Source organism: Scyliorhinus torazame, chromosome 4 (assembly GCF_047496885.1).
Source record: "Scyliorhinus torazame isolate Kashiwa2021f chromosome 4, sScyTor2.1, whole genome shotgun sequence".
Classification (NCBI taxonomy): domain Eukaryota; kingdom Metazoa; phylum Chordata; class Chondrichthyes; order Carcharhiniformes; family Scyliorhinidae; genus Scyliorhinus; species Scyliorhinus torazame.
In genome coordinates this window covers 136,562,463-136,576,935 of record NC_092710.1, presented here as the reverse complement: position 1 = coordinate 136,576,935, position 14,473 = coordinate 136,562,463, and the positions used below count along the sequence as shown (strand labels likewise).

The window sequence follows — 14,473 nt, the reverse complement described above, 5'->3', positions numbered from 1 at the left end:
AAGCCACAGTGGTTAGGTCGTTTAAAAAAAAAAAATCCAATTTATCTCATTCTCTTGCTGCCCGCACCCACTAAATTTTTCCTTTTCTAGTATTTCTCCAAATCCATTTTGAAAGTTATTATTGAATCTGATTTCACCACTCTTTGGGTGGGGCATTCTAGATTATAATGCACTCGGCATTTTACCCCCTTATCGATCTCCCTTCTGGTTCCTTTTGCCAATTAACTTAAATCTGTGTCCTCTTGTTACTGACCTTACTGTCTGTATTTACTCTTTGATAATTCCATGAAATCTACATTTAACCTTCCAGACTCCAGGAAGAAAAATATCAGTTTCTCTAATTTCTTCATGTAAGTGAAGTCTTTCATCCTTGGGGTGCAATCCTAGTAAATCTTCTCTGCATCTTTTCTAAGATCTTTCAAAGATGTGCTTAGAGATTCCACAATGATCTAGTTGGCTTCTAACCTGTGATTTCTAAAGGTTTAGCATGAGTACCCTGTTTTCACTTCTATTGACATAAGGCTCTCTGCCGTTTTGTTTTAAACAGCATTTGTGAATTGTGAATGTATACCTCCAGGTCTCTGAACCCTCCATCTTCTTTAAAATTAGACTGTTTAGATTATTTTGTCTCTTCTCATTCTTTCTACCACAATAAACCACTTTACACCTTCTAATATTTATCCTGAGAATCTCTAACTGCAAATTAAAATAATTTTGTTGTAGACATATAGAAGACACTTAGCAAACAATGTCTTTATGTAAAATCTATGCATTTAGAATCTATATCAAATAGATGATAGTTGAGAAAATTATTGACAACAAATTATGATTTAGAAATGTATTTTTGTACGGAGATATAGTGAAACAGATACAAATAAAAATTATAAGAAAAAAGCAAAACCGATTTGCTGAGAAGCCAATGATGCAGGGCTTTATCAACTTGTTTAAGTAATTAGATCATGAAAAACACCAAACTAAATGCTTTTATAATTCCTATGTTTTCTGATCGTGATGCTGTTAATTGTAAGTGCCTGAATATAGGAGGGATCACATTGAAAAGTGTGAGAAGATACTGGGTCAGCTGAACAAAATCTTGGTTTTAAGGAGTGCCTTAAAGGAGGAACGTAGTAAGAAGTCTTAAAACACCAGGTTAAAGTCCAACAGGTTTGTTTCATAAACTAGCTTTTGGAGCACTGCTCCTTCCTCAGGTGAAGGAGCAGTGCTCCGAAAGCTAGTGTTTGAAACAAACCTGTTGGACTTTAACCTGGTGTTGCAAGACTTCTTACTGTGCTCACCCTAGTCCAACGCCGGCATCTCCACATCTTAAAGGAGGAAAGTGATATAGAGAGGTAGGGAGGGTATTCTTGAGTATGAGGACTATACAACTGAAGACATGGCCAACAAGACAGAAAAACACACAAGGGAAGAAAGGACTGAAACAGTAAAAAAGCAAAAGTATTTGTTTCAGATGGGTATTTCCAGTACCAGCTCCTCTTCAAACTTTGCTTTCAGTTAGAGGTTTTCACTGTAGCTTCACTCAGGTTTTAGGAGTACGATACTCTCAGCCTTCCTGGAGAGAGAGGAAAAAGCAGGTCGTTGTATTTCTGTATCCAGGAGTCAAACTGAAACTCCCTGGGCGCGATTCTCCACTCCCACGCCGAAGTGGCCGTGCCGTCGTGAACGCCGTCGAGGTTCACGACGGCGCGGAACGGCCCCGATCCCGACTGATTCAGGGCCCGAAAAAGGGCTAGGATTGGGGCCGCGAGAACCTCGGGGGGGGGGGCGTTCCGCGAAGGCCGCGACGTCACCGTGCGACGCCCGAATGACGCACCGCTGCGTCATAAACTGCGCGAACCGCGCACAGAGGACCCGGAGGAGAACTGAGGAGATGGCTGAGACCCGAAGAGCCGCACCGAGGTTCCGGGATACGGACCTGGACACCCTGGTGGATGAGGTGGAGCGGAGAAGGGACACCCTCTGCCCAAGACTTGGGCATCGCCAGCCATCCAGTGCGGTGAGGCGCGGCTGGCGGGAGGTGGGCACTGCAGTCAGTGCTGTGGGGCAGACCCCCCGGACGGGGGCAAGACAGCGCATAACCAGCGGGAGCACATGAGAACCGGAGAGGGTTCTCCGGTCCTGCACCTCCTAACCATTCACGAGCAGAGGGCCCGGGAGGTCGCGCCATGCCAGGTCGGAGGCGCAGAAGCAAGTGAGAGAACCCTGCAAGTCCTCTCCACCCCCAACCCGTCATCGCCCCCCTCACACTCTGGCCACTGCACCCCAGATCCCATCCCCCCTCACACTCTGGCCACTGCACCCCAGATCCTATCCCCCCTCACACTCTGGCCACTGCACCCCAGATCCCATCCCCCCTCACACTCTGGCCACTGCACCCCAGATCCCATCCCCCCTCACACTCTGGCCACTGCACCCCAGATCCCATACCCCCTCACACTGTGCACCCACCACCACCATACACCCGGGCCACAGTGTCTAACGAACCCCGAATCTTTTATGTTCCCCAGGGCCATCCGCCGAACCTTTAGGGACGTCTCGCCAGGAAGCAGCGCAACGCCACCCACCGCAATGGCACCCAGGGACGCACGCCAGAGGTTGGCAGTTGGTCGGACAGGAGGGCAGACCTCACAGTCTGGGACACAGGACCGGGACGCTGAGACCTCCGGGACAGACATTAGTCAGGGGCACAGGGTGGACAGTAATGCCGAAGCCCACATCACGGCCACACACCCGCTGGATCGAACTGGAGGTCAAGACGACATGGCCCGCATGGAGCTTGCGCCTGGCCATGAGGGGGAACAATACACACCAGACTTCTTGACGGATGATGACCTCGAGCTTGCGGCACTGCTGTCTCCCACACCGTTCACCATCGCAGAGACACTCACCTCGGTTGGGCATATAAGTGATGAGGCTCCCGGGTCACGGTCTGGTGCGCACCCCACAGCCGAGCCGGTACAGCAGGTGGAGTTTGGAGCAGCCGAGGGGCTGGGCGGTCGGAGGGCAGCCCAGGCCCAGCAACCAGCTGCCACCCAGACGGTTCCCGGGTTCCTGGATGTAATTGACCCACCCGGACAACTGATGCGTATAGACACCCAGGGACTGAGTAACGGGATGAGGGCCATCTTCCAGGACCTGCACACGCAGCTGGAGGAGTCTATCCGCGTCCAGGAGCAGGGAGTGGTGCCGCTCATCGCAGCCACCCAGGCCGACACCGCACGGGTGGCGTCCGCGATGGAGGCAATGGGTGAAGGGGTTTTGGCCATGGGTCAGGTTCTGCAAGGTGTTGGGCTTCACGTGCACGCGTCATCCATGGCCCAGGAGCGGGCTGCCCTCTCACAGGTAACCGTGCACCAGAGCCAACACAACATTGCCGCCGCTCTCCGGGCCCTGGCTGAGTCTCGCCATGGCCCAGTCCCAGCAAGAGATGGCTCAGTCCCAGCAGTCAGTCGCGGAGAGCATAGACCGCCTGGCACACGTAATGGATGGCGTAGCGCACTCACAGGTTGAGATAGCACAGACCTTGGCAGGAATGTCGCACTCCCTGGGCCCCGTCTCGGCGAACAATCGGACCGTGGTCGATACCGCTGCAGGCCTCCAGGACTTGCAGCGCCAGGTGTCGGGGGTGCGACGGGGCATGTCTCCGAGCGCATCTCCGTCTCACAGTGAGGCCCGGGGGCCACCGGGCTCCCCGAGGGAGGAGGAGGTTCTGGGGCCCGTCCTGGTAGCTCCACCAAGGGACGTCCCGGTACACTCGGCCTCCCCCCGTTCCGTCCCTGGCGCATCTGGTGGGGAGCGGGCAGGTCAGGGTGGCACCACGCCATCCAGCACACCCGCAGAGCAGCCTGGCCCATCGAAGCCGGGCCACCCCAGGAAACGTGTGCCGTAGGGGAGCCATGTCGAAGGGCGTGATTCACAACAGTCCGCCTCCACTCCTGCTGTACCATCTGGGAACACACCTAGACGTAGTGGGAGGGCCCTTAAGGCAAAGTCGTTAGGCACATAAGAAGTTGGCACGGGTGCAGGCACAGTCTAGTTGCAGTGGGTAGGGCACCTATGTTCACCACACGAATAAACGCACTGTTAAATTTGACTTGCAAGACTGTGTGCTATGTCCGGTGCCAGGGGGCCCGGGAGGGTGCCCGATTGGCGTCGTGGTATACGAGCCGTTCAAGGTCTGTTCCGGATGTGGTGACCCTCCCCCCCCCCCCCCCCCCCCCCCCCCCCCCGCCCCCCATAATCGGACACCGTTGTCCTCGGTACACCGACGCCAGGCACCCCACACGGACATGTGGTGAAATATCCGTCACGAAGGCTGTGACCACCGGAGTGCAAGGTTCAGCTATAGCCATGAGTCAGACCTCGGCTGGCGAATCTGAGCTCACAGCTCATCGCAGAGCGGGCTGTCATCATTCAACATGGCACTGTTCACACCCGCTTACCCAATCATCAATGTTGTGCAATCCCGTAGTGCCGCAGTGGTAAGGTGATGTGGAATTGTTGCCGTGAACGCGGTGCGGGGGGGGGGGGGGGGGGGGGAGGGGGGGAGGTGGTGGGTGCTGTGTGGTGCCCGTGTACAGGACTGACGGTGCAAGTGGCAGTGTTCAGCGAATCCCACCCCCATAGTGCGTGAACCATGCGGCCACCAACGCGTCGCGTGCCTGCTGTCCGCGGCAGTGCCATCGCGCAGCCTCCTGGGCGTAACGAGCTGCCGGGCAGTGTCTGCGTCCTGCGCCCCTCCCCTCCATCCTAATGCGCCCCATCATCCTCCTCCTCCGCATCCTCCTCTTCCCCATCCTCCTCGTATGCGTTGGCTCCGGTGCCGTCGGGTCCTCCCTCCGACTCCTCCACCAGGGCATCTCCTCTCTGCATGGCAATGTTGTGCAGCGCACAGCAGACCACAACCATGCGACCGACCCTGTCGGGCCGGTACTGCAGGGCCCCTCCGGATCGGTCCAGGCACCTGAAACGCATCTTCAACAGCCCGAAGCACCGCTCCACCACACCCCTGGTTGCTGCATGGGCCTCGTTGTATAGGCTCTCCGCATTGGTGTGAGGCCTCCGTATTGGAGTCATCAGCCATGACATCAATGGATAGCCCTTGTCGCCCAGCAACCAGCCCCTCAGCCGGGGGGGGCATCCATCGAACATTGCGGGGATGAACGACTGTGCCAGAATGTAGGCGTCATGCACACTGCCGGGGTACTTTGCACACACGTGCATGATCTTCATGTGGGGGTCGCACACCACCTGAATGTTCATGGAGTGCGCACCCTTCCTGTTCATGACCACGTCCCTGCTGTCTGCAGGTGGGCGCATGGGGACGTGCACACCATCGATGACACCCTGGACCATCGGTATCCCGGCCACCTTGGCGAATCCACGTGCCCGTGCTTCCTGCTGTGTTCGGTCCTCGGGGAACCGAATGTACCTGTCCGCGATGGCGTACAAGGCGTCGGTGACGGCACTGATGCACCTGTGGACCGATGCCTGTGAGATCCCGGATAGGTCCCCGCTCGGCGCCTGGAAGGAACCGGTAGCGTAAAAGTTTAGGGCCACCGTCACCTTGACGGAGACTGGTATCGCGTGTCCTCCTCCCATTCCACATGGTGCGAGGTGCGCCACGAGCTGGCATATGTGTGCGACCGTCTCCCTGCTGAACTGTAGTCTCCTCCTGCATGTGATGTCCGGTAGGGCCTCGAACGACATTCTGTCACGGTACACCCTCGGCCTTGTTGGACGCCTGTGGCTCCCTGGCACCACCATCAGTGGCTCCTCGTCCTCCTCCTCCTCCCCCCCAAGCACTTCCTCTGCATTCCTCGCCGTCTGGCGGTCAATGTTCCCCTCGGCATCCCCCTTTACATTCGGGTCCTGAGCGCCTGCGGCCTACGTGTCGACGATGGGTCACTCCGCAGCCATCCCCTCTGCTGCAGCAGCAACTGCTGCATCTGCAGCCACTGTGGGCCGTCCGACTCTACGCTGCCGGATGGCAAACTCCAGAACTGCAGCGCCAACCACGGCAGTAAACATCGCTGTCTGGTTGGCATACATGGTGACCTGCAGGAGGGTGGTGGGGGGCAGAGAAACGACATGTTACACGGAGGTTCTTCCACACCTTGTCAGCCAGGCTGCATGGGATCCCTGTGTGCCCCGGTGACCTGGTCGCGCTGCAGATACGCAGCCAGCCTAACACCTGGTCACTGTCTGCGCCCAACGGTCACTTCACACCGTACTGCTCACCAGTGTGCCACTCGCCTGTGCCCATCAGCCACACGCACCCTGCGGCCGTGTCCTCGTCACCGTCCTGCCATATCAGGGCGGCTGACATGTGGCATCCGCGGATGGACAATACCATCCACACTCTCCCTCACCCCCCTCCCACCTGCACGGCGCTCCCTCAACCCCCCTCCCACCTGCACACTCTCCCGCATCCCTCCTCCCACCTGCACACTCTCCCTCACCCCCCTCCCACCTGCACACTCTCCCTCACCCCCCTCCCACCTGCACACTCTCCCTCACCCCCCTCCCACCTGCACACTCTCCCTCACCCCCTCCCACCTGCACACTCTCCCGCACCCCCCTCCCACCTGCACACTCTCCCTCACACCCCTCCCACCTGCACACTCTCCCTCACCCCCCTCCCACCTGCACACTCTCCCTCACCCCCCCTCCCACCTGCACACTCTCCCTCACCCCCCTCCCACCTGTACACTCTCCCTCACCCCCCTCCCACCTGCACATTCTCCCTCACCCCCCCCCATGCACACTCTCCCTCACCCCCCTCCAACCTGCACACTCTCCCTCACCCCCCCCCCCCACCTGCACACTCTCCCACCCCCCCTCCCACCTGCACACTCTCCCTCATCCCCCCCACCTGCACACTCTCCCTCACCCCCCTCCGACTTGCACACTCTCCCGCACCCCCCCCCCCCCCCCTCCACCAGCACACTCTCCCGCACCCCCCCTCCCACCTGCACACTCTCCCGCATCCCCCCCGTTGGCCGCAGCCTGCTCGGGGAAGCCGACCCGGTCTCCGGGCGCTGCGCTACAGTCCGCTCACCTCCTCCCTGCTCAGCGTCAGCCAGCACGACTGGCTGACGACTTTAAATAGCAGGTGTGCATGGCGACGGCATGAACTGGGGTCACGCCGTCGGGACTTCGGCCCATCCGGGCCTGAGAATAGCAGGGGTGCCAGAGAATCGCCGTTTTGGGTGTCCCGGGCGATTCTCCGGCCTGCGGCCCGCGAAACTCGACCGTGCCGTTCCCGCCGCTTAGGAGAATCGCGGGAGGGCGTTGGACCGGCGTCGCGGGAAATTCTGGCGGCCCAGGCGATTCTCCCAACCAGCATGGGATAGGAGAATCGTGCCCCCTGTCACTCTGAACCATTCCACTGAGACAGGATCCAATCACTCTACCGGGCAGAGTATGACCTTTTAGGCCAATTCATTTCCCCCCAGCCGATCAACCAAACTGAGTTCTAGTCCCTCTCTGTCTCTGGTGTCGACAAACCTGAAACTAGTTCAAACTATCCGAAACTTACAGAATGTTTTCTCTGGTAATTTCTGAATTCCTCATTCTCTCTGCTGCTTAGAACATAGAACATACAGTGCAGATGGAGGCTATTCGGCCCATCGAGTCTGCACTGACCTACTTAATCCCTCACTTCCACCCTATCCCCATAACCCAATATCCCCTCCTAACCTTTTTGGTCACTAAGGGCAATTTATCATAGCCAATCCACCTAACCTGCACGTCTTTGGACTGTGGGAGGAAACCGGAGCACCCGGAGGAAACTCACGCAGACACTGGGAGAATGTGCAGACTCCGCACAGACGGTGACCCAGCGGGGAACCAAACCTGGGACCCTGGTGCTGTGAAGCGACAGTGCTATTCACTTGTGCTACCGTATCTTTCACTGAAAGATACATGTCCATTAATCACCTATCAATCAAAAATGATAAAGCAAAATAAAAGAAAGGGGAAATAATGGAATAAACTGGAAGGACCATTATAAGTGGTTATGGACTCTTTGAAGTGGGAATATGAATTCCCGTGGTTGTTTTGATAAAGGATTCTACACTTGAATGAAATGTAGAAATAAGGCTTTTTGTGGTAAGAATGTAAATTCGTTTTTATGAATGAGAGGCCTCCCAGCAGCATGGAGGTGGAGGACTGTCATTGCCTTTTTCAATTCCTCCAACATAGTGTGTGCTCCATTTTTAGTTTACGAGAGTATGCCTTTTTTTGTACTCAATTTTTTATTTGAATATTTCCACTGTTGATCTTGTAACCTGTTTGCTATTTTTTCTACTAATGATTAGATCCTTCTTATCTTCTTGACCTTGTTATTTTCCAATGGCACACACCTTTAGCTTTCACTCATTGCTATCCTTTCCTTCTATTCAATTTAACTATCTTCGAGATTTCATTTCACATTTTTTTTTAAACCTTTGCCTCAATATATTTGTTCCATTTAATTGCCCCAACTAAGTGGGGTCAATTAGTCTTTCCTTTAGGAGCTTTAGGAGTATTCTTGAATGCAGTCTGTGTAATATATTCAACCAATATATTGATTTTTCCTTTGTTTAACTTGGGATGGTTAAAATAATCAAATGCTTTTGCTCTGCTGTACTTGCATGTCTCTCTGAACTGTTTACAGATCTCCACCACTATCTCATCTACACTGTTTGGTGGTCTGTAATGCACACAGAGAATTGTATAATTTTACTTTGTAATTATTTGGATTTTGCATTTGCTGCCTGAGCTGGTTTAAAAAAAAACGTAAACTGTTTCTCTCCACATCTTTTCTTAACAAAAAAACTGAAACCAAGGGTTTGCCATGGTGAGTTGAAATGTTTATTCATAAGCAAAAGCAGGAGGAGCCTCACAGTCATATTGATGGATAGCACATTTGATTCAGTGGACGAAGACCCTCCATTTCACAGATTTAAAGCAGATAACCTAGGTCAGTCTATGGTTGTCAATGTATGTTACTTTCTATCTGTGGCATATATAACCAGATGCTGTGTATGATGTTTACTAAGTTTAGATCAACTAATTTCAACAACTAATTGAAGGAAGGAAAGTCAAACTAGAGGGAATGAGCCAAACTTCAACTAATCAGTAAAATTGCATCCTTATTGTATCAGAATATTGATTGTCCTCATTGTGAAAACTGTGTACTATACATTCATGCAACTAACATAAAATAAATCAGTTATTGGTTTTAATGCACACTGAGGGTTCTCTGTTTTGATACAAGAAACATAATACCATTTAACTAGATATTATGTATTTTCTAGATTGTAATTGATAATCGCTTATTGTCACAGGTAGGCTTCAATGAAGTTACTGGGAAAAGCCCCTAGTAGCCACATTCCGGCGCCTGTTCGGGGAGGCCAGTACAGGAATTGAACCCGCGCTGTTGGCATTGTTCTGCATTACAAGCCAGCTCTTTAGCTCACTGTGCTGAACCAGCCCCTAGGTGTACTGACAGGATGGACCATTTATGCTTCAGATCCAGCACAAAACTCCAAACATTGTAGCCCCTTCCCATTATTTTCTTTTTCCTCTTTTCCTCATGGCTTTGTCACGTTTGCTTTATTTTGTTTCTGCATGCTGATTCCTTCCTTCCTTCCCTGCCACATTAAATGAAAGCATTTTCCACAAAGAAGTTGTTCTTTTTGTTGGGAAACTGGTTGAAGCTATATTCGGATGAATGTAGCTTTCTTTTTAAGATAGCTCCTATTCCCACAACTGATCTCCGTGCCAAGGAATGTTTTCACCCGTCAGTCTGTTTATCTGGAAACGATGTATCTCAAAAAATAATGGATGGATTTCAACAAAATGTGGTACACGTATAGAGTGTGGCCCAAGGAAGAACTGATTAGTTTTTGGAGAAGATACGGGTCCAGATCTTGCAAATTTTTTAAAGGATCCGTTAATTTTGGGAGGTCGGAAACATTGACCTTTTTTCACAATGCTGTGGGTTTTATTTAGAATGTTGTGGATTGTCTCAGCTGTTGTGGTGGAATTTGTCACAGCTGTCAAAATGCGAGCAGAGCTTTCAGAGCAGGATGTCAATTGGTCTAAAGCCTCTTTGGTGAGGTGGAAGCTCTTTTCAAAAAAAAAGATTTCCTCTTTTAGCTTTGTCGCAACGGAGCATCAATCAGTCAGAGAAAAGCCTCAAGGAAGAGCTGTGTAATTATAATAAATTTTGAGTTAATAGAGCTGTTTCTGCTCTCCGCTTGTTCTTGTTTGTTTCCTGCAGAGGTTTTTTTTTAACATTGAATTTTGAAAACATCTGAAATTTCCTGCCTCCCTGTCCACTCCTCTATCCCTACCTTTCCTCGCTTTCACTTACTTTTTAAGGTTCAAAGAACACAAAACAAAAGTTACATCAGGTCAATAATCAGAATGCTTTTCAAACGTTCTGTTTTTAAAACAAAGGCTCTAAATATGTAAAACAATGGCCCATTGTTTTTCAAAAATAATTTGAAGAAAAGCTCTTTCTCATAATTTGTCATGAGGTAAAGGAAAATATCCGATGCCATGACAGGTAGTGATACATCCGGAGACATTTGGCGTATTGTGATCCAAATCAACTCAGACTTTAGTCTCTGGGCTAAAATATAAAATCTAAGTACAGGCTTTTAAACAGGCTATGACCATCAAATGTTTGGAAGAGGTTCAGGCATGAAAAGCACAAACCATGTTTGATAGATGACTATAATTATGAAATTGTGAGATGTGTAATATTTTAGCTTTTTGTTAAAATCGCATTTTGACTATCAGACACATCAGTTACTGAAGGGAACAAAAATAACTTGAAACAAATTTTCAAGAAGTATTTTGAACAATTTGAGCTTGGTGGCTGGTTTCTACAGTCTCTGCGTAACTGGAAAATTACAGTTAGTGTGTCAAAAATGCCTAATTTGAGCACTATTTATACAAGGTACTGTCATTACTTGCATTTTGAATGAAATCTGCACACCACGCATCTATTTCAGGATATAATAAATCAATATTAAACTCACTAGTTTGACCATGTCTTACAGAATGTGTTACTGCTGTGACCGTCAATTCTAAACAAGCTAATTTCTGAATGACCTTGGAGGTGTGGTAGAGTTTTCCATTTCCTAATTTCCTCCCACTGTATTTCTTGGAGATTTATTTATATATGATTATGAAGGACATATCAATGTTACACTGAGTGGTTGTTTCTCCAGCCTGGGGATTCTAAAACATGGAACTCAGTAAAGTCCTAAAAATAGTTTAGTAGGGCATAGGTTTAAGGTGAGAGAGGAGAGATACAAAAGAGACCAGAGGGGAAATGTTTTCACACAGAGGGTGGTGAGCATCTGGAACGGGCTGCTTTTCCTTTAAAAGCAATCGATAATTACAGGAGAATTTGATTTGATTTATTATTGTCACATGTATTAGTATACAGTGAAAAGTATTGTTTCTTGCATGCTATACAGACAACACATACCGTATATAGGGAAGGAAGGAGAGACTGCAGAGTGTAATGCGACAGTCATAACTAGGATGTAGAGAAAAGATCAACTTAATACGAGGTAGGTCCATTCAAAAGTCTGCTGGCAGCAGGGAAGAAGCTGTTCTTGAGTCGGTTGGTACGTGACCTCAAACTTTTGTACCTTTTTCCTGACGGAAGAAGGTAACAGTGAGAATGTCCGGGATGCGTGGGGTCCTTAATTATGCTGGCTGCCTTTCTGAGGCAGCGGGAATTATAGATAGAGTCAATGGATGGGAGGCTGGTTTGCGTGATGGACTGGGCTACATTCACGACCTTTTGTAGTTTCCTGGGGTCTTGGGCAGAGCAGGAACCATAGCAGGAACCATACCAAGCTATGATACAACCAGACAGAATGCTTTCAATGGTGCATCTGTAAAAGTTGGCGAGAGTCGTAGCTGACATGCCAAATTTCCTTAGTCTTCTGAGAAAGCAGAGTCATTGGTGGGCTTTCTTAACTATACCATCGGCATAGGGGGACCAGGACAGGTTGTTGGTAATCTGGACACCTAAAAACTTGAAGCTCTCGACCCCTTGTACTTCGTTCCCATTAATGTAGATAGGGGCATGTTCTCTTCTACGCTTCCTGAAGCCGATGACAATCGCCTTCGTTTTGTTGACATTGAGGGAGAGATTATTGTTGTTGCACCAGTTCACCAGATTCTCGTATCTCATTTCTGTACTCTGTCTCGTCATTGTTTGAAATCCGACCCACTATGGTGGTGTCATCAGCAAATTTGAAAATCGAGTTGAAGGGGAATTTGGCCACACAGTCATAGGTGTATAAAGAGTATAGTAGGGGGCTGAGGACACAGCCTTGTGGGGCACCGGTGTTGAGGATGATCGTGGAGGAGGTGTTGTTGCCTATCCTTACTGATTGTGGTCTGTGGGTTAACAAGTTCAGGACCCAGTTGCAGAGGGAGGAGTTTGGAGATGAGTTTTGTAGGAATAATAGTGCTGAAGGCTGAGCTGTAGTCAATTAATAGGAGTCTGGCATAGGTGTCTTTGTTATCTAGGTATTCCAGTGTTGAGTGCAGGGCCAGGGAGATAGCGTCTGCCGTGGACGTGTTGCAGCAGTAGGCGAACTGTAGTGGATCAAGGCAATCCGGGAGACTGGAGTTGGTTCGTGCCATGGCTAACCTTTCGAAGCACTTCATAATGATGGATGTCAGAGCCACTGGATGAAAATCATTAAGGCACGCTGCTTGGCTTTTCTTTGGTACAGGGATGATGATCGTCTTCTTGAAGCAGATAGGGACCTCAGATTGTTGTAAAGAGAGGTTTAAAATGTCTGCGAATACCCCCGCCAGCTGATCCGCGCAAGACCTGAGTGCTCGTCCGGGTACCCCTTCCGGGCTAGTTGCTTTCCGTGGGTTGACCCTCGAGAAAGCTGCTCTTGACATCTGCAATGGTGATCTCAGATACAAGTTCATCAGAGGCTTCCAGGGTGGAGGGCATGCTCTCGCTGACCTCTTGCTCAAAGCCGGCATAGAATACATTGATCTCATCAGGGAGGGGTGCGTTGGAGCCGGCGATTTTATATGCCTTCATCTTGTAGCCCTTCATCTTGTAGAAGACTGCGTATAGAGAGATATGGGCCAAATGCGGGCAAGTGGAACTAGCTTAGTGATAGAAACTGGGCAGTATGGACAAGCTGGGCCAAAGGACCTGTTTCCATGCTATAAACATCTATGACTCTATGACTGAGGTGAGGGGAAATTATTTCACTCAAAGCTTTGTTTGTGAATCTTCGGAATTCTGTAATTCTGCACCCCGAAAGGATTGCGGATGCTTCAACATTAAATGTATTTAAGTTCGGGATAGACAGATTTTTGGTCTCTTGGGGAATCGAGGAACATGGAGCGAGTAGGAAATTGGATTTGTACCCCAATACCAGTCGCAATCATATTGAATGGTGAAGCAGACTCGGTGAAATGTGTGATCTACTCCTATTCCTTTCTTGTGTGGATCAAGCTTGAAAGTTTATATAAATGGGTTTCTGTTGTTGTGTATTCTTTTGTTTGAACTGATGTGACTTTTCAGAAATGTCTTCATTTAGTTGTCAGGGGTTCTCAACATGTTTTGCTTTTGTGACCTCCCACACTGCCCCCTCCCATGTCATAATCTAGACATCTCCCTTCGACATTCAATAGAATTATCATCAGGAGATCATTGTATCATAAGGTTGAGGGGGTTAGCTTTGGAAAAAGACAATGAATAATCCAAAGTAAGAATAATTGATTAGACGAGGATCAATTTCAGTGGGGTGAGAATGGATCAGCCAGGCAAATTGGAATTAAAGATTGGCAGATTAAACTGTAAAGGATTAATGAACTGCCTTTAAAAAGGAGATTGTTTGGGTATAGTTAAGGTACATTGCAACAAGGGAGAAAGATAAAATAAACAAAGTCAGAGCTTCCTGCGTGGTGAAAGAAATTGAGCCTCAAATGAAGCAGAAAAGTGTGACAGATGGCATGATAACAATAGACATGAGAACTTGGAGTTATATAGGGAGTTCAGAAGGGAAATGAAAAAAAGAAATAGGAAAGAGAGAGACTAACAGTTGATATAGATGGGAATCCAAAGCTCTCTACAGGCATATAAATAGAAAACATTTTGTGGAAAGGTGGGGGTAGGGGATAGGGCTGATTGGGGACAAAAAAGGGGATTTATGTATGGAGGCAGAGGGCATGACTGAGGTACAAAATGAGTACTTTGCATCAATCTTACCAAGGTGCAAGATGCATGCCAAAGTAATTGTGAATGAAGAGCTATTAGACTAGCTTTACTTAAAGTTACTAAGCCACCAGAACCTGATCAAATACATTTGAGGCTCCTGAGGGAAGTAGGGTGGAGATTGTGGCGTTATTGACCATAATCTTCCAATTCTCCTTGGATAAAAGGCTGGTGCCAGAGGACTGG

The 14,473-nt window shown here is 49.6% G+C and overlaps 1 protein-coding gene across 4 annotated transcripts in view; it reads left to right on the top strand.

The window, feature by feature from the left end:
* Positions 1-14,473, top strand: part of sh3yl1 (SH3 and SYLF domain containing 1) — a 239,990-nt gene that overhangs the window by 291 nt on the left and 225,226 nt on the right. The gene's annotated exons all lie outside the window — the stretch shown is intronic.